This window comes from Colobus angolensis, unplaced genomic scaffold (assembly GCF_000951035.1).
Source record: "Colobus angolensis palliatus isolate OR3802 unplaced genomic scaffold, Cang.pa_1.0 Scaffold378, whole genome shotgun sequence".
Taxonomy (NCBI): Eukaryota; Metazoa; Chordata; class Mammalia; order Primates; family Cercopithecidae; genus Colobus; species Colobus angolensis.
Window position 1 is genome coordinate 1,078,289 of NW_012117132.1, and position 19,285 is coordinate 1,097,573.

Sequence of the window (19,285 nt, forward strand, 5' to 3'; positions counted from 1 at the left end):
GTAATCCCAGCCACTTGGGAGGCAGAGGCAGGAGAATTGCTTGAACCCGGGAGGCAGAGGTTGCAGTAAGTCAAGATTGCACTACTGCACTCCAGCCTGGGCAACAAGAGCGACACTCTGTCTCAAAAAAAAAAAAAAAAAAAGATTTGTCATAAACAGGTAGATAGTAGGAAGTAATGATTTTCCCTAGTGGACTGAATATATGGTCCTGATGTGAACTAAGCTATTCAAGAATGTCTGTTATACAAATTGTTGTATACTGATGTTTTATAGGTTCATCAAGGATTGCTTTGGAGGATTTATTAGAGAATTAGACATTTAGGTGTTTAACCTGGTAAAGTGCTTGTTGAACAAGGTTAAAACGTTTCCTGCTACCTTGTTTCAGAATGCATTCTGCTATTTGCTGTCCTGCTATTTTAATTTTATTTCAGATATTTTTGTCCCTTATTCAGTCGCTGTCATTTTTAAGTGTATAAGTAAATAGGTGTTTCCTCTTTGGTCTCTTGAACAACTTTTCCTTTGTAGCAGAAAGTTTACCTATTAGAAAACTGTGATAATTTAGAGAGAAGTTAGGTCATCTGCAACTGATCCTGCCTGTGGTTATAGAAGTTAGTTGACTTGCATTTTCTGGGAAATTTTTCATAACAGATAATTCTTTATTTGCCAGATTCAGAACAAATCCTACGAGTAAATGAGATAAGTTCATCTTTTCAGTTTAGATTCCAGGCCTTTTCCTGTGCTTATGTTTTATATACTGTAAAGTTCTTTGCTTATGGAAGTTGATTTATTTGCCTTTTTTTTTTTTTTTTGCCGAAAAGGTTAAAAAAAATTTAACCTTAAAACGAAATTGAAAAAAAAAAAATGCAGTGCGTTCCTGCAAGCAGTGCTTATAATTGTGGTTATAATCACCAGTAATTAGAATTTCCTAACTGCCTTTAATTGTGCCATTCTTGCCTCTAGAACTGAGGCCAACTGTATAGTTCATTTCCGTATTTATTTGGATATTTATTAAGTGTTGACTGTAGGTCTAGCTGGGTGCTTGGACAGAGTGATCAAATGTAATATACAGAATAATATGCAATTTCTGCCCTATAGGTATCAAATTTGGGAGATAAGATCTACACAGAAGAAGTACTATACGTGATGCGTCAAATGAGTATTATCAGTAAAAGGAATTCAGTAGGACAATGAAGGACGTTTTGCTTTTGAGTTCTCTGAAAAGATTTCATTGAGATGGTGAGACTTGATCTGGGCTTGAAGGAATGGGAGTAAATTTTTAGTAAAGTAGGATGGAAATATGGGCTTAATCAAGAGCAAAGGCATGGAGATGTGATGGGTATGTTCTACTGGAGGAAAAGAATTAAATGGCAACACCAAATTTGTGTTAGACTCGTAGTGGGAAATAGTGGGAAAGCCTTGTACGGGGAGTGGTGGCATGGGAGTGCTTGCCTGCATTCAGTAATGCAAAAGAGGACCAACAGCCAGGATGCTGTGGCAGAAAGCTCAAAGCTTAGGATTCAGAAGAGCTGAGTTCTGGCACTTTTGATGTCTTTCCACTTAGACCTATATTCTCTTTAAGCGAGCAGTTTAAACTGAGAGAGAGTGTAGGTTCCTTATACTTACTATTCTTTAGTTCCATTATCAAAGACAGGGAATGACAGCTTCTGTTTTGTATTACCTGAAGAGCTTTGTATGGCCTGGTGTAGCAGACGGAGGTTGCTTACTGTAAAAATCTCCTGAACACATTCCTCTGTCACTGATTCATTCCATTGTTTGTCATATTTGTTGCATTTCTACCTAGGGAAGTGTTAAGCCTATTGATTATTTCCTTCTAGAAATTATTTAAGTTAGTCAAATTACCTAATTGAGATCAGATGGAGAGTGGAGCTTTGTTTTAGGGACAGTATGAAGGAATGGTTTTGAGTTTGGGGAAACTAAGAGTGCTGGCTTTGGGTAGAGAACATTTATAGCCAATGAGGTCGATGACATAGGAGGGAGGTTGATGACATCTAGGGGAGGGGCAGAATATTTGTATTATTATAAAGGTTAAAACAGAGGAGTCCAAACATCTGGCATCTCTTCTGTCTCTAGTGTAGTCCCTGATTACTTTTCTTTATTTTTAGATATAGTGATTGAGAGGATAGGTTCTTCTGTGTGATTTTTACTGGTGTCTTTATTTTGTTTATGGTTATTGGGAACTCTCATAACTAATCAGGTTGCATTTAGATGACTTGTTTGCAGTTTTAGAATAATGATTTGATATGTAAATCTCATAATAGGGCCTTCATCTTCTGTCATGCCTAACAGATCTGATTTGATGGTTGGAGTAATTTTTCTACCACCAAAAAAAAAACAAAAATCTCACCTGTATTTTTCCTGCCAGTTGGTATATTCACCAGTCTCAGGTTTAGGATCAGCCCCTTTTTGTTTGTGGTTGATTTCTAGGAGGAAACAATGTACAAATACTGAGTTAAAAGTAGGGTTGGGCCACTAGAGATACAAAGAAAAATCTTTTTGCCTTAGTCATCAACAATGGAAAAGCATTTGGTAAAGTAACTTTGATGCAGCACTATGTGTCATTGAGTAGTTACAGAAAGTTTTTCTTAGGAGTCTGGATTTTATTATTAAAGAATGTCATAGAGGCTGAGTGTGTTGGCTCACGCCTGTAATCCCAGCACTTTGGGAGACTGAGGCAGGTGGATTACGAGGTCAGGAGATCAAGACCATCCTGGCTAACACGGTGAAATCCCGTCTCTACTAAAAATACAAAAATTAGCTGGATGTGGTGGTGCACACCTGTAATCCAAGCTACTCAGGAGGCTGAGGCAAGAGAATCACTTGAACCCAGGGGGTGGAGGTTGCAGTGAGCCAAGATTGCACCCCCTCACTCCAACCTGGCGAAAGAGTGAAACTCTGTCTCAGAAAAAAAAAAAAAGAATGTTTTAGAACTGTACTTTTTATTTTTAGAGACAGGGTCTTACCCTGTTGCCTGGGCTGTAGTGCAGTGGTGGGATCATAGTTCACTGCAGCCTCAAACTCCTGGTCAAGAACTGTACTGTTTTAAGAATTTACAAAGAATAAGAGTTGTCTGAAAAGTGAAGAGGGGAAAATTTCAATAATTGATAGCCACTGTTTACTGAATACCTACTATGTTGCAGGCATTATATATATGTTATAATCTTTACTTCTCACCAAATTTCTGATGTGTAAATAGTAGTATCCGTTTTTACAGGGAAGAAGTCAGGCCTGGAGGGCTGAATTGCCTTCCCTGGGTCACCTAGTCTATATGTAATAGAAACAGGATTTTTACCAGGTCTGTTGGGCCTCAAATTTCTGTATTTTCACCAGACTATTAAGGACAATAAGGAGATTGACATGTAAATAAACACAGGGCCATGTGTTGCATTGAAGTATTGGAAGTATTGTCCAGGTATGGAAGGAGATACAAAGGGAGGGAATGATCGAGTGGACCTTGGGGTGGAGCACTTAGAGAAAGATTCCTGGACCAAGATGACACCTTAGCGCAGGATATTGGTAACCATCTAGAAGTTCTTTAGGATAGAAGAGAAGGATTAATGACACTGGTGATTCATTGTCTCTATATGTTTTCTTCTCTGTTTAAAAAGAGCAGAATGATCTGCTGCTTCTCTGCTGTTGATTCTCTTCATCACAGTCTCTTGGCCTTTTATACAATCCAAGATGACCCTGCTGTTCCCATCCCAGTTTTTGTTAGTTTGATCATTTTCACACTGTTTATATTTGTAATATTTACTACTGTTTTGTAGAGATAATTCCTATAGTTGTTTAGACGTATCTCTATTATTAAATAGAATCATGTGTGTGTGTACTACTTGTGTGTCCGTGAGTTTATATATTTATTTAACCATGGATTATCCATTCCGGAATTCTTTGTTTTGATTCATCTGTTGGTTGAGTCCTGGGTCTGAATATTTAAAGATAATACATTTCTTGAGTCCCATTTTTTTCCTTCTAAGAGTTCTGAAGACCCCTCTGCCATGTGTCCCAAATAATTATCTATGTATGTAATATATGTAGGTCTCTGTAAGATCTTTCTATATATACATAGAGAAATTTCTCTATATGATAATTTATCTATAGATACATACATTTATAAATAAATCTCAGATATATAGAAAGATAACTATAGAGAGATGAATCAAGGATGAATCAAAACAAAGAATTTAGAAATGGACAGACTGTGGTTAAATATGTAAATAACATACTAGTAGTACACACATTCATATTATGTGTATCTATACAGTTTTAAGAGTGCTTTACATAGATGTTTAACTTAGGATTTTTGACTTTATAATGGTGTGGAGGTGATATGCATTCTGTAGAAACTATACTGTGAATTTCAATCTTTTTCAGGGCTAGCAACATATGTAACGGAACTCGGTGGTGCTGAGCCAAATATCTCACGTAATTTATTGAATACTGTATTGAAAGTGTTCTGAGCACATTTAAGGTAGGCTAGCCTAAGCTACAATGTTTGGTAGTTTAGGTGTATGCATTTTCAACTTAAGATATTTTCAATTTACCATCCTAAGTCAAGGAGCATTTGTATATTGAGGATATTGTCCTTTTGTTTTTGATATACATTGCAAATATTTTAAATTTATTATTTGTCTTTTGAATTTGCTTCTAATGTGTTTAACCATGATGCATTTCTTTATTTTGTTGCATAATGCCTTAGAGATGCCCTAAAAAACTGATTGGAAGCTTTATGTGCAAAGATAGGGCTTATTAATAGGCAAGGATTTTGATGTATCATTCTGTGGGACCTTTTGATTTAAGAGAAAAATCTACCAATTTCTCAGTAGAGATGGAGGCTATGGAGTGGGGCCTTTTTCAGTTTGTAGTTCTTTATTCTTCTGTTTTCTTCCCTGTCCCTTGCTGTGCCTGGTATTCTCAATTCTGAATATTCTTTGTTGTTGTTTTCCCCACAGTAAATCTCCATTCTCATGCTCTAGTAGGGGTGTGGTATTTGCTTAGCTGTAATGGACTGGGGACTTGGGGATCTGTTTTTTTATTCAGTTTTTCAGTCAGTCTAGATTTTGGCCTCATGTATCACTACTGTCTTGGGAAGTCATGGAGCTCCAGATGCCGGAGTCCTTTGGGAATTATTTAATGAGAATTGGCTTACTTAGACATTCAGGATCTGTGTTTGCTCAGTGCCATTGATGCTTTCATCTATTTTTTTTTTCCTCATTTGCTGCCGACTTCTTTCAAGTTCTTCTTTAACTCATTTTTATTAAATTTTATTTATATTCATTTTAGTAGGTTTATGGAGGAGAGGAGAGAGAAACATGGTTAGTTCACTATATTTAACTAGAAATCCCAGGTGGTTCTTTGTATGTACTATTTTTCTCCTTAGGCTCTACTTTGTAGGCAGTTGGATGGCTCTCAAGTGAGGCTTTTTAGGTTCACAATGTTGCACTTTTGTTTAAGTTTGCCAGTACCCAGATGGTTCTGATGATTCAAATCAGTTGCCTCTTGCCCTCTTTTATGCTAAGTTTAACTTCAGGGAAGCAAATTTTTCAAGTTTCAAGACAGGAATTCGTTAGTTGATGCCTAAAATCTGGTTGCAGTTTTAGAATCTCTTTGTTTTCTCCCTATACTTGATCAGTTTCACTGTATTCGTTGTAGCCTGTGTTTGGCCATTATAGTTTTTTTGTCGTTTCATTTTTAGTGGTGTCTAATCTTTTGGCTTCCTTGGGCCACATTTTTTATAGTTTCATTTTCAGGGGCGTCTAATCCTTTGGCTTCAGTGGGCGACACATAAAATACACTAACAATAGATGATCAGCTAAAAAAAAAAATTCGCAAAAAAATCTCATAATGTTTTAAGAAAGTTTACAAATTTGTGTTGGGCCACATTCAGCCATGCGTTGGACAAGCTTGTTTTAATCGAATCCTCTTTCCTGTTTTTTTTCTCTCTCTTTTTGGTGGTTTTCAAGAAGTTGAAGTAAATATACCTTTATTCCTTTCTTTTAAAATGCATGTAATACAGTTTGAGAAACATTGTCCAAAATCATATATTTCATTTAGGAAATTGAATACCTGGAGGATTAGCTGTGCTAAAATCTTTTTCCCAGTCCTTATAAAGTTTGGCATGAGGTATAATTCTAGCCTCACTTATTTGGTTGCAGTGAGTTTCACATCAGAGTGAAGGGAGGACAGTTCCTGTGAGAACACATGTGCTGGAACTAGAGAGCTGCCAAAACGTCTCTTTCACCACCTGTCTTAGTTGTCTCTCTCAGTGCTTCCGCTCCTGTCTACACTCTAGCTCCCTCGTCTTCATGTGGCCTTCTTTCCTGTGCTTGCCTATAGTTTCTGTTCTCTTGTAAGTTCAGCTTACACCGGAACCGTCATGGACACCCCTGTCTCTCTTTTATTTACTTTTGACGTTTCTGCTTAAGCTCTTCACTGCTGGCCAATATAGTTTCTCACTGTTTTTTAATCATATTTCCAAGAAAAAAAAAATGATTGGCCTATGCTATCTTTTTGTTCCACTTCTGATTTGTGCCTAGCCAAACTACAAATTGGCTCTCTGGGTTCAGGTTTCCAAGCACCTTAAGGGTGTCAGGGGAGGGAGCAGTAGGACAGCAGGGGAACATGGTATATCTGAAGACTGTCTTAGCAGGAAGAAGGCAGGGATGGGACATTTACCTTGGTAAGTGAGGGGGCAGAACAGAGCTAAATACATCAAATAGTCCCTTTTTTATTATGTGAATTTATTTTGAATGGAGTGCTTCAGGCAAATACTTGGTAGCGCATATGAATAATGTAGGAAACTAGCTAATTTTTAAGTGTCAAAAATTGACTGGAAAAACCTGCACCCTGATCTGACGCTAGTTTCTGTTTTCATTATGACCTTAGTGCCATGGTGTGGCAGAAAGACCATTAAAGTAGAAGTCAGGCGTCTTAGATTCTAGACCTGTTTTTGCTGTTCTGAAAGGCTTCACATTCTGCATCAGATAAGTTTTTAAAGTTATTGAGGTAGAATAGTGTCTAAGGTACTATTTAACTATAAAACTTGTGACTCACAGTATAATATACCAACTTGGTAAAGGTAATTTCCACAAGAGTGGTAAGATTACAAAGCTTATAACAACATGAAATCATGAGTACAGGTTAATATAAAAAATTAAAAATGGGCCGGGCGCTGTGACTCAAGCCTGTAATCCCAGCACTTTGGGAGGCTGAGGCGGACGGATCATGAGGTCAGGAGATTGAGACCATCCTGGCAAACACGGTGAAACCCCGTCTCTACTAAAAATACAAAAAAATCTAGCCGGGCGTGGTGGTGGGCGCCTGTAGTCCCAGTTGCTCGGGAGGCTGAGGCAGGAGAATGGCGTGAGCCCGGGAGGCGTAGGTTGCAGTGAGCTGAGATCGCGCCACTGCACTCCAGCCTGGGTGACAGAGCCAGACACTGTCTCAAAAAAAAAAAAAAAAAATTAAAAATGAGAATAACTGCGCCAGTACATTAGAGAGAGATACAGGAGTTTCTAGTGGACTGCATCCCTCTCATTTGAACTTGTTTTGTTTGATTAGGAGATCATCTTCATAAACTGATACAAAAGTCAGATATTATAATCACAAAATTTTCCCAACTTGAGTTGTACATAAACAGTGTAATGCAGTAAGTGTAATGTTGAAGTTTCAGATGCTTTTTGATCTTCCATGCTTTTTAAAAGCCGTACTTGGATATTCAGAATAATTAAGTAACTTGAGTTTCTTTTGATTTTTAGGATTTAAGTGCCCTGTATGCTCAAAATTTGTACCCTCAGATGAAATGGATTTGCATCTTGTAATGTGTTTAACAAAGCCAAGAATAACCTATAATGGTAAGTCCAATGCTTTAAAATAATATTTTTAGTTAGAATTACCTTGCATTTTATGAATTTCATGTTTCAAATTTAATTTAAAAGGAAAGAACGACCTTGTTTTCTCTCTGTTTTTACTAGTGCATTAATGCAGTGGTTCTCAAATTCTGTGATCTGAAGACTTCTTTACACTTCAAAAAATTATTGAGGACTTCAAAGAGTTTTTCTTTACGTGGGTTATATTTATCAATATTTGTCATATTAGAATTAAAACAATTTAGAATTTTAAATTTATTTTGTTAAACATAAATATAATTATGTTGACAGCATTTAAATGAAAAGTAAATTTTCTAAGACAAAATATTTAGTGACGAGTGGCATTTTCTGTATTTTTAACAAACTCTTTAATATCTGGCTTGATGACAAGGAATTCTCGTATCTGCTTTTTCATTCAGTTTATTGTGATATGGCACATCTGTGTCCTCTGGAAAACTCTACTGCTATGCTGGAGAGAATGGGAATGAAAAAGGCAGATACGGCCAGGCACGGTGGCTCACACCTGTAATTCCAGCACTTTGGGAGGCAGAGGCAGGTAGATCACCTGAGGTCCAGAGTTCAGACCAGCCTGGCCAACATGGTGAAACCCCATCTCTACTAAAAAAAAAAAGAGAAAAAAAAAAACAAAAAAGCAAAAAACAAAAATTAGCTGGTTGTGGTGGTGCATGCCTGAAATCCCAGCTACTCGGGAGGCTGAGGCAGGAGAATCACTTGAACCCAGGAGGTGGAGGTTGTAGTGAGCCGAGATTGCGCCACTGCACTCCAGCCTTGGAGACAGAGTAAGACTCTGTCTCAAAAAAAAAAAAAAAAGGGGGGCCAGATACTGTCTTTAGTGTTACCATGAAAATCGTTTTTAGTTTGTTGATCTAAAAGGATTTCAAAGGCTCTTCCACTTCTCCTACTCTACAAGATTCTTTGGACCACACCTTGAGAACTGCATTGAAATAAAATATTTTGAGTTAAGCCTAAGTAAAATGTAATGTTCATTGTGGCCATTTTCAAAAGTAAGTAAGCATGATTGAAATTGCAACTTTTTTCTTTTTGTTTAAGAGTAAAGAGTAAACGAAGGGAACATATTTAGGAGTAGGGAGGATAAAAGTTTATTCAATACTAAATAGATGCCTAATGGGAGAAAAAGTCAGTAAGAGAAACCCAAAACTCTACCTATGCTGTGCATATATGTCTCTGTCTTTCCTCCCATAGACAAATTCAATCTGTGAGCTCTGGAGCTAACTGGTGTTTTTGTTAGGTCTGGTGTTTCAGACTGTTCCATTCTTTCCTGAACAAAATCTCTAGATATTCCAAAACCTAGGGAATATTTTAAATGTAGCCTTGGCATACTTTGGAATAGACTTGGGGGAAAAAAAATCAAGGAGTTCTGTCCTAACTAATGAATAGAATAAGATAAAGGAAAAATGAAAGTTTTTTTTCAAAATGTTATGAAGAAACAGACTTCAAAAGCTTAAGAGAAATTTCATTTTTTTAAAATGTAAATTTTGGGCCGGGCGCGGTGGCTCAAGCCTGTAATCCCAGCACTTTGGGAGGCCGAGACGGGCGGATCACGAGGTCAGGAGATCGAGACCATCCTGGCTAACACGGTGAAACCCCGTCTCTACTAAAAAATACAAAAAACTAGCCAGGCGAGGTGGCGGGCGCCTGTAGTCCCAGCTACTCGGAGGCTGAGGCAGGAGAATGGCATAAACCCGGGAGGCGGAGCTTGCAGTGAGCTGAGATCTGGCCACTGCACTCCAGCCCGGGGGGACAGAGCAAGACTCCGCCTCAAAAAAAAAAAAAAAAAAATGTAAATTTTGGCCTGAAATGTGTAGAAAGGGTACCAATAAACACTATAGCCAATTGAAAGATTGGCTAAATTCAACAAATATTTTGAGCATTGATTATGTGCGAGGTACTGTGTTAGGAATTAGAGATATAGCAGTGAATGAAAAGAAATGGAGCTTACAGCCTACTAATAGTAATAGTCACTGATTTCTTTGAGCTAAGAATTAATTGGTTAAATAAAAGTAGTCTATGAAAAATTTAGTAAATATAGCAACATTTATCTGAGATTTCTCCTCAGGTAACCAAAATGTTGGAAGGGATAGAATTTAACATTGAAATGAGCATATTACTTTGGATAGTGTTTTGTAAGTTGATTTAAGAATCAGTCTCTCAATTCTTCCCTCTCCTTCACTTTTTCTAGTATGGTGGTGCTTCAGCCACCCTATTATAGGGTTGACAGTAGGGCACTTTCCCATTCATTTGCTGATGAAATGTGAAAGTGGTTTTTAGCAATTACTTGGCATAGTAAATTTATCTGTTGATTATATCCTAACCTTTTTGCATTATGAAATTGAATTGGCTACTTTGCATTGTCTACTTCAAGTTTAGTTATTTAAGAAATAGAAAGTGTTCTCTTTCAAAATTTGAGATTAAAAGTATTTGGGTTTGTTTTTCATACTTGCTCCACTATCTTCTTATACTCTATAATTGTTTATGTTTAATACGAGTGCCTTTAAATATACATAAATCTTAAGCCTCTCTCAATTTGAAAATCACAAATTTATTTGACCATATAATGATATATTTACAAACAGTCTTAGTATTCTGTACATTTACTTTTTGTGAAATATACCTAGAATACAGTCTTCTTGGGTATTGTGATATTTAACAATTTTTTTAACTTTTAAGTTCAGGGGTACATGTGCAGGTTTGTTATATAGGTAAACTTGTGTCATGGGGGTTTGTTCTACAGATATTTTGTCACTCAGGTATTAAGCCTAGTATTCATTAGTTATTTTTTTCTGATCCTCTCCCTCCTACTCTACACCCTCTGGTAGGCTCCAGTGTGTATTGTTCCCCTCTTTGTGTCCATGTGCTCTCATCATTTAGCTTCCACTTATAAGTGAGAACACGTGGAATTTGCTTTTCTGTTCCTGCGTGAGTTTGCTGGGGATAATGGCCTCCAGCTCCATCCATGTTTCCACAAAGCACATGATCTTCTTCTTTTTTATGGCTGTGTAGTATTCACATGGTGTATATGGACCCACATTTTCTTTATGCAGTCTATCATTTGATGGGCATTTAGGTTGATTCCATGTCTTTGCTCCTGTAAACAGTGCTACAGTGAACATATGCATGCATGTGTCTCATAACACAACGATTTATATTCCTTTGGGTATATACCCAGTAGTGGGATTGATGGGTCAAATGGTATTTCTGTTTTTAGGTCTTTGAGGAATTGCCATACTGTCTTCCACAGTGGTTGAACTAATTTACATTCCCACCAACAGTGTGTTAAGTGTTCCTTTTGCTCCGCAGCCTCTCCAACATGTATTTTTTTGACTTTTTAACAATAGGCATTCTGATGCTTGAAATGGTATCTCCTTGTGGTTTTGATTTGCATTTCTCTAATGGTCAGTGATGTTGAGCTTTTCTTCATGTGATTCTTGGCCACATTTATGTCTTCTTTTAAAAATTGTTCATCTCCTTTGCACACTTTTTCATGGGGTTATTTGCTTTTTCCTTGTAAATTTGTTTAAGTTCCTTATATATGCTGGATATTAAACCTTTGTCAGATGCTTAGTTTGCAAAAATTTTCTCCCATTCTGTAGGTCATCTGTTCACTTTGTTGATAGTTTCCTTTGCTGTGCAGAAGCTCTTTAGTCTAATTAGATGCCATTTGTCAATTTTTGGTTTTGTTGCAGTTGCTTTTGATGCCTTTGTCATGAGATCTTTGCCTGTTCTTATGTCTGTAATGGTATTGCATAAGTTGTCTTCCAGGGTTTTTATAGTTTTGGATTTTACATTTAAGTCTTTAATTCATCTTGACTTAATTTTTGTACATGGTTTAAGGAAGTTGGCGTGGGGGGTGGGGGGGGTGTCCAGTTTCAGTCTTCTGCATATGGCTAGCTAGTTATCCCAGCACCATTTATTGAATAGGGAATCCTTTCCCCATTGCTTGTTTTTGGTCAGATTGGGATATTTGACAGTTTTTAATTTCCTGATTTGACTATACCTAAGTCATTAAACTTTTCTGCTAGATCACTTGTTTGGTGTCTTAAGAACTGATATGTAACCTTCTGCTTGGGGATACTGTAACAACCAAATATTTTGAGTTTTAAATATTTGACAGTATTTCAATCTAGAAATTAATAAATTTCTTGCAATATGTAAAGTAAATAGTTATAGGCATTCTTAAAGTTGCTGACTGAAACCTTTAAAAAATTTAAAAATATATATATTTGTTTTTAGAGTCAGGATCTTGCTTTGTTGCCCGGGCTGGAGCTCAGTAGCTATTTATAGGCACCGTCATGGCACACTACAGCCTCAAACTCCTAGGCACAAGTGATCCTCCTACCTCAGCCTCCTAAGTAGCTGGGACTACAGGTACATACCACCATGCCTGGCTTCTTTTATTTTTTCTTTTGTAGAGGTAAAAAATTCAAAGTATGTATTAACTGTGTAAACATTCACAGCAAGAAGCAAATACAGCCTCTTAATAAAAACTGTATATAGATTTTGAGGTTTTAAAACTAGCTCTTGGACAGTGGCCAGTTATGAGTAAGTGAAAGAGAAAGGAACTTTGCCTGGACTGATTTGGAGGGTTACAGAGAGGTGGCAGATTAATAATGTACTTTCCTATCATAGGCAAGAGGAATTCTAATACCGCCTTGTTTTAAAGCAGAACCCCCCCCCCAGAAAAAAAGTCTGTCACAGGTGATGAGTCCAAATGGAAATTGGCCTCTTTAATACCTAAGCAAACCATCTAGGATTATTATAAAGTAGAACAAGGTGAAGCCAGAGAATCTCTAAAACGGAATCTTTTTAGTCAACTGGATTCCTCACAATTTTGTATTTGAATTCCTGCGTGTTGATTGTATAGAGAGATGCATCAGGTATATTGGGCCTCTAAATTGTGTTAGTGCTCAAACAAGAACTTTTTTTTCAGCATAGTGCTTATTTAACTTACACTTTTTGCAGCCTTTTCCAAAGTAGCTAGATCTGAAATTTTGAAGTTTGTTTAGTGATTGTTAACTGTCTATAAACATTCATAGTTATAACACAAGAATAGTGGGGCTTATTTTCTTCAGACTGGATATATTTATATAGATAAGCTCCTGAATTGGATGAGTTCCAGAAATTCAAATATAAGTTGATGGTTTAGAGTTTCAGACTCTTTCTCACAGAGATGATATTTGAAATATTGGTTATTCAGACTGGCTCACCAAAACCTTCTTATTTTTTTAAATGCACAATATATCGGAACACCCACATCCTAGTACCTGAAGAAGAAATTGGCTGACTAGGTAGAAGCTCTCAGGGGTTGGGCAGCTGGCTCACAGAGGTCCCAATGGGATGCCCAAGGCTGTCAGAGCAGGGAAGGATTTTGAATGATGTAGGTGGTATTATCTATTGCAGATGGTATTTTGGAAGCTTGAAAAAAATTAAGAATGCCACAGTGAGTCTTCTTCAACATAGATTGCCTTCATGTCAAGGACTGCCTGTTTCATATACTTTTCTCTCTTTCATGTGCTTCATTGTTGAGTTTATGGACCTAGTAATTCCTTGTATAGTCTATGAACCTAATACAGATTTTATGAGTATAGAGACTCTTCATTTCCTTGCTCCTTATCTTCTGGGATATTTCAGACAAGCCAAAAAGTGAATTAAATATTATTAGCAAATTCTTAGTTTTTAAAGAAGTTTTGTTATGTGTACATAATAGTACATTTACAGGGGTACATGTGATATTCAAATACAAATGTACAATGTGTAATGATCAAATCAGGATAATTGGGACATCCATCACCTCAAGCATTTATAATTTCTTTGTATTAGGAATATACCAGTTCTGCTCTTCTAGTTATTTTGAAATACACAATAAATTATTGTTAACTGTAGTTGTCCTATTGTGCTTCCAAACACTAGGTCTTATTCCTTCTATCTGACTGGGTATTTTTGTACCCATTAATCAAACCGTCTTTATATCCCCCCTTCCCCAGTACCCTTCCCAGCCTCTGGTAACCGTCATTCTTCTCTCTGTCTCCATGAGATCAGTTTTGTTTTGTTTTGTTTTTTAAGCTCCCACATAATGAGTGAAAATATGCTATACTTTTCTTTCTGTGCCTGGCTTATTTCACTTAACATAATGTCCTCCAGTTCCATCCATGTTGTTGCAAATGACAGGATTTCATTCATTTTCATGGCTGAATAATACTCCATTGTTTATAGTTACCACGTTTTCTGTATCCATTCATCTGTTGATGGATACTTAGGTTGATTCCATATCTTGATTATTGTGAATAGTGCTGCAGTAAACATGGGAGTGCAGATATTTCTTCGATATACTGATTTCCTTTCTTTTGGATATATATCCAGTAACAGGATCGCTGGATCATATGGTAGTTCTCTTTTTCATTTTTTGAGGAACCTCTGTACTATTCTGCATAGTGGCTGTGCAAATTTACATTCCCACCAACAGTGTGCAAGGGTTCCCCTTTCTCCACAGCCTTGCCAGCATCTGTTATTGCCAGTCTTTTTAAAGATAAATGCCATTTTAACTGGGGTGAGATCATATCTTACTGTAGCTTTGTTGTAGCAAATTCTTAGTCTTGATTGTATTGGTCTTTAAACCATACCTGATCATGGTATACTTTATATCATATAAAGTTCGGTTTTTACTTTAGACTTCTGTGATTCAAGGCAGTAAGGTGTATTTATATTTAAGGAATCTTTGTTTTACTTGTAGTTGGTACTATGTTTGTGCATGTGTACTTAGAAGAGGTACAACTTGAAATAAAGTTGTCTTCTGGCAGTTAAATTAGAAACTTGTGAATCAAAACAGCTATTCAGAATCATCAGAAAGAAGACCAACTCTATGGACGGAGCAAGATGTGACTATTACCCTGTTAAAGTAAACATATTTGAAGAAAGATTGAGCCAGTTGGAAAGCAATTTGTTCTGAAGTAAAAGCGATGAAAACAGTGGCCAATTTCTACACTGTCTATGGGAGAATCTGTTTTGTCAAACTCACACAAATATTGCAGGTGATTGTATCAGCACTTTGATTCCACATGCAGCCTGCTAATCATCTGGGTTCCTGTCTAACACGTTTGCAGGAAAGAGCATATTTTTTCCCACTGTAGATATAATTTGGTCTTACAGGGAGTTGAGGTACCATTACAAGTTATAAGCCTGCCTTCTGCCTTATATACTACATTTTCTTGGTTTTAAGATTCTCCCCTCAAAACACATTTTAATCTTTCTGAATTCAGGATGCTTTCTGAAATTGGCATTTTTTTTAACTGAAGTTAAAAAAAAATAAGAAAAGAAAAGAAAACTTGCCAGCTACTAAGCAGAATTTTGAATAAGAAAGTCTAAGTCATCGCTGCCTGAGCATGTGTGAACTTTGCCTTCTGTGGCAGGTTTCTGTTCTCTGATTTGATGTCTCTGTTCATTTATGTACATTGGTGGTTTCTATGGTTGAGTTTTAACTTAAATGTGGATCCCTAATTGTAGTCTTAAGTAACTTGATAAAGCTTACATTATGAGACAGAATTGAAGAGCTATTTTTTATATTACAAACTAACTGTTCTCCATGGAGTAATGTTAAAGGCAATAGCAAATATCAAATCCCTTTTACTGCCTTACAAAAATCTCAAAGTAGGTGATATCTCAGAATAGCCTGGCAGAAACAAATCCAAAACTGTTCGTCAACCCATAGGGGATTCCTATACTAACATACAGTCTCTATTAATGGTGAACTTGTGATGAAAAATGACAAATAAGGAGTGAGAGTAAGCAGATACAAGAATTATTACCCCCAAGAATGTTTAAAATGAACAGCTTTATTTTCTAATTGTTAAAATTATAAACATGAATAGGAAATACGGGAAAAAATAAGACACTGTAAATAAAGAACAGGAAGTTTTGAAAAAGATTCAGATTTAACTAGACATTAATCATTGAAATTAGAGTCTTGCTGAATAAATAGGTTAAGTGGCAGATTAGATAGAGCTGCAAGGAGAATTAGTCAAGTATAAGGTAGTTCTGAGGGAATTACACAGAGTGTAACAGAGAGAGAAGCATGGAAAATATGAGAGAGTACTTGGCATGGAGCCTGGAATGAAAGCATCCACCATACATATAAAAATCGCAGAAAAAGAGATGGAATTGTGGAGAGGCATTATTTGAAGGGAAATGCCGGAGAACCTTATAGAATTGCTGAAAGCTAGAAATTCTCAGATTGAAAGAGCACAGTGATCCTAACTGGCATAAATAAAAATAAATTCGTACCTAGAGACACCATAAACCACAAATACCAAACAAAAAGAGAAAAATGTTATTGTAACCCAAAAAATAATATTTTACCTTGTTCCATTACTGTTAACATTTCTAAAATGCTTCTTGTTTTATGGAGTAATTAGAAATTTAGCAGATGTTTACTTTATAAAGATAATGGATCAGAAATGGTCATATAAGAAACTTGACAGGAGTTACAGTCTCATCCAGTTACCAAAATTGTAAGCCCATTTTATATGGCACTAAATTCAATTTTACTTCCCTTCTATAAATACACATAGCTGCCCAAAAGTAGCACCAATTTGTGTTTAAATTGTTACAAAGTATAGCAGTATTTTGTTCAAACTTTAAATTCAGCTTGTTGAGTCCAGATTTTAATTCTGTCACTTAATAGGAGTGTAATCTTAGTCTTGGTTTTCTCTCTTGTAAAAAATGAGACTAGAAATAGTACCTGTCTTCATAGAGTTACTGTGAAAATCAAATGAGAAATCATGCATAGTTCTTCACAGGTAATGAGTGCTAAAGTTAACAAGACCTGTTGCTATTACTAAGAAGTATTACTCTTGACTTTGAGAGGTAAACATGCTGTAGATGCCCTGTTAACCTTTTTTAAAAAAAATTTCAGTTGAGGAGGTGGGGTACATGTGCAGATTTAATACATCGATCTATTGTGTAATGCTGGCATTTGGGCTTCTAGTAAACCCATTCCCCAGGTAGCAAGCATAGTACCTAATAGGTAGTTTTTCAACCCTTGTCCCCCTCCCTGTCTCCCCACTTTTGGAGTTCCCTGCGCCTGTTTCCATCTTTATGTCTGTGTGTACCCATTGTTTAGCTCACACTTATAAGTGAGAACATGGCCATATTTGATTTTCTGTTTCTACGTTAATTTACTTAGAATAATAGCCTCTAGCTGCATCCATATTGCTGCAAATGATATTGTTTCATTCTTTTTTTTATGGCTGTGTAGTATTCCATGGTATATATGTATGTACCACTTTTTCTTTCTTCAGTCTACCATTGATGTGGCACCTAGGTTGATTCCATGACTTAGCTGTTGTGAATAGTGCTGCAATAAACATACAAGTGCAGGTGTCTTTTTGGTTGAATGCTTTCTTTTCCTTTGGGTGGATACCCAGTAGTAGGATTGATTGCTGGGTTGAATGGTAGTACTGAGTACTGGTTTTAGTTCTTTGAGAGATCTTCATACTACTTTCCACAGGGGCTGAACTAATTTACATTCCCACCAACAGTGTGTAAGTTTTGCCTTTGCTCCATATCCTCACCAACCTCTGTTATATTTTGACTTTTTTTTTTTTTTTTTTTTTGAGATGGAGTCTCGCCCTGTTGCCCGGGCTGGTGTGCAGTGGCTTGATCTTGGCTCACTGCAACCTCTACCTCCTGGGTTCAAGCAGTTTTCCTGCCTCAGCCTCCTGAGTAGATGGGATTACAGGCACCTACCACTATACCTGGCTAATTTTTGTAGTTTTAGTAGAGATGGGGTTTTGCCATGTTGGCCAGGCTGGTCTTGAACTCCTGACCTCAGGTGATCCACCCACTGTGGCCTCCAAAAGGGCTGGGATTACAGGCTTGAGCCTCTGTGCCTGGCCATATTTTGACTTTTTTTTTTTTTCTCCCCTGAGGCAGAGTTTTGCTCTTATTGCCCAGGCTGGAGTGCAGTGGCCCCATCTCGCTTCACTACAACCTCTGCCTCCCAGGTTCAAGCAATTCTCCTGCCCCAGCCTTCCAAGTAGCTGGGACTACAGGCACCCACCACCACGCCTGGCTAATTTTTGTATTTTTAGTAGAGGCGGGGTTTCACCATGTTGGCCAGGCTGGTCTTCAACTCCTGACCTCGTGATCCTTCCATCTCAGCCTCCCAAAGTGCTGGAATTACAGGCATGAGCCACTGCACCCGGCCCGTATTTTGCCTTTTTAATAGTAGTCATTCTGACTTGTGTGAGGTGGTATCTCATTGTGGTTTTGATTTGCATTTCTCTGATGATTAGTGGTGATAAACATTTTTCCATATGTTTGTTGGCTGCTTGTATGTCATCTTTTGAGAAGTGTCTGTTCATGTCCTTTGCCCACTTTTTAATGGGGTTGGTTTTGCTTGTTGATTGAAGTTCCTTATAGATTCAGGATATTAGTCCTTTATTGATGCACAGCTTACAAATACTTTCTCCCATTCTGTAGGTTGTCTTTTTACTCTGTGGGAATTCCTTTTGCTGTGAAGCAGCTCTTTAGTTTAATTAAGTCCCAAATGTCAATTTTATTTTTGTTACGTTTGCCTTTGAGGTCTTACTATAAACTTTTTTGTCTAGGCCAATGTCCAGAAGAGTTTTTCCTGGGTTTTCTTCTAGGATTTTTAAAATGTTTGAAGTCTGACATTTAAGTCTTTAGTTCATCTTGAGCGAATTTTGATACATAGTAAAAGCTAGGGGTTCAGTTTCATTCTTCCGCGTGTGACTAGGCAGTTTTTCCAGAACCCCTTATTGAACAGGGTGCCCTTTCCCCTTTGTTTATTTTGGTTGACTTTGTAGAAGATCAATTGATTGTAGGTATGTGGCTTCATTTCAGAGGTCTCTCTTCTTTTCCACTGGTCTTTGTGTCTGTTGTTGTACCAGCACCGTGATGTTTCGGTTACTATAGCCTTGTAGTATAGTTTGAAGTCAGGTAATGTGATGCCTCTGGCTTTGTTCTTTGCTTAGGTTTGCTTTGGCTACTTTGGCTCTTTTTTGGTTCCGTATGAATTTGAGAACAGATTTTTTTGGATTCTGTGAAAAATGACATTAGTAATTTGACAGCATTGCATTGAATGTATAGATTGCTTTGGGGGAGGACTCTATTATCTAAAATGCTAACAAATCTAAAATTTTTCTTTCAATATGTTATTTAAAAATCTCATAGTTATTTAATTCCAAGTTAGAAGTCTGTAAGTCTTGCATGACAGCATTAGTCCTATAATATGTAAGGGTGTAGGGAGTGGGAGGTTAATTAGAAAACTACTGCTATCATATGTGACAACTTAAAGCTACAGTTTAGTGGAAAAATATATAATATTTTATATATGTTATATA

The 19,285-nt window shown here is 37.0% G+C and overlaps 1 pseudogene across 1 annotated transcript in view; it reads left to right on the plus strand.

Annotated features, from left to right (window-relative positions):
• Window positions 1-19,285, plus strand: part of LOC105520305 — a 95,644-nt pseudogene that overhangs the window by 35,290 nt on the left and 41,069 nt on the right. Inside the window, exon 2 of the transcript XR_001003107.1 lies at window positions 7,776-7,871. The product of XR_001003107.1 is annotated as a 26S protease regulatory subunit 8-like (transcript). The remainder of the gene's footprint in view (window positions 1-7,775; window positions 7,872-19,285) is intronic.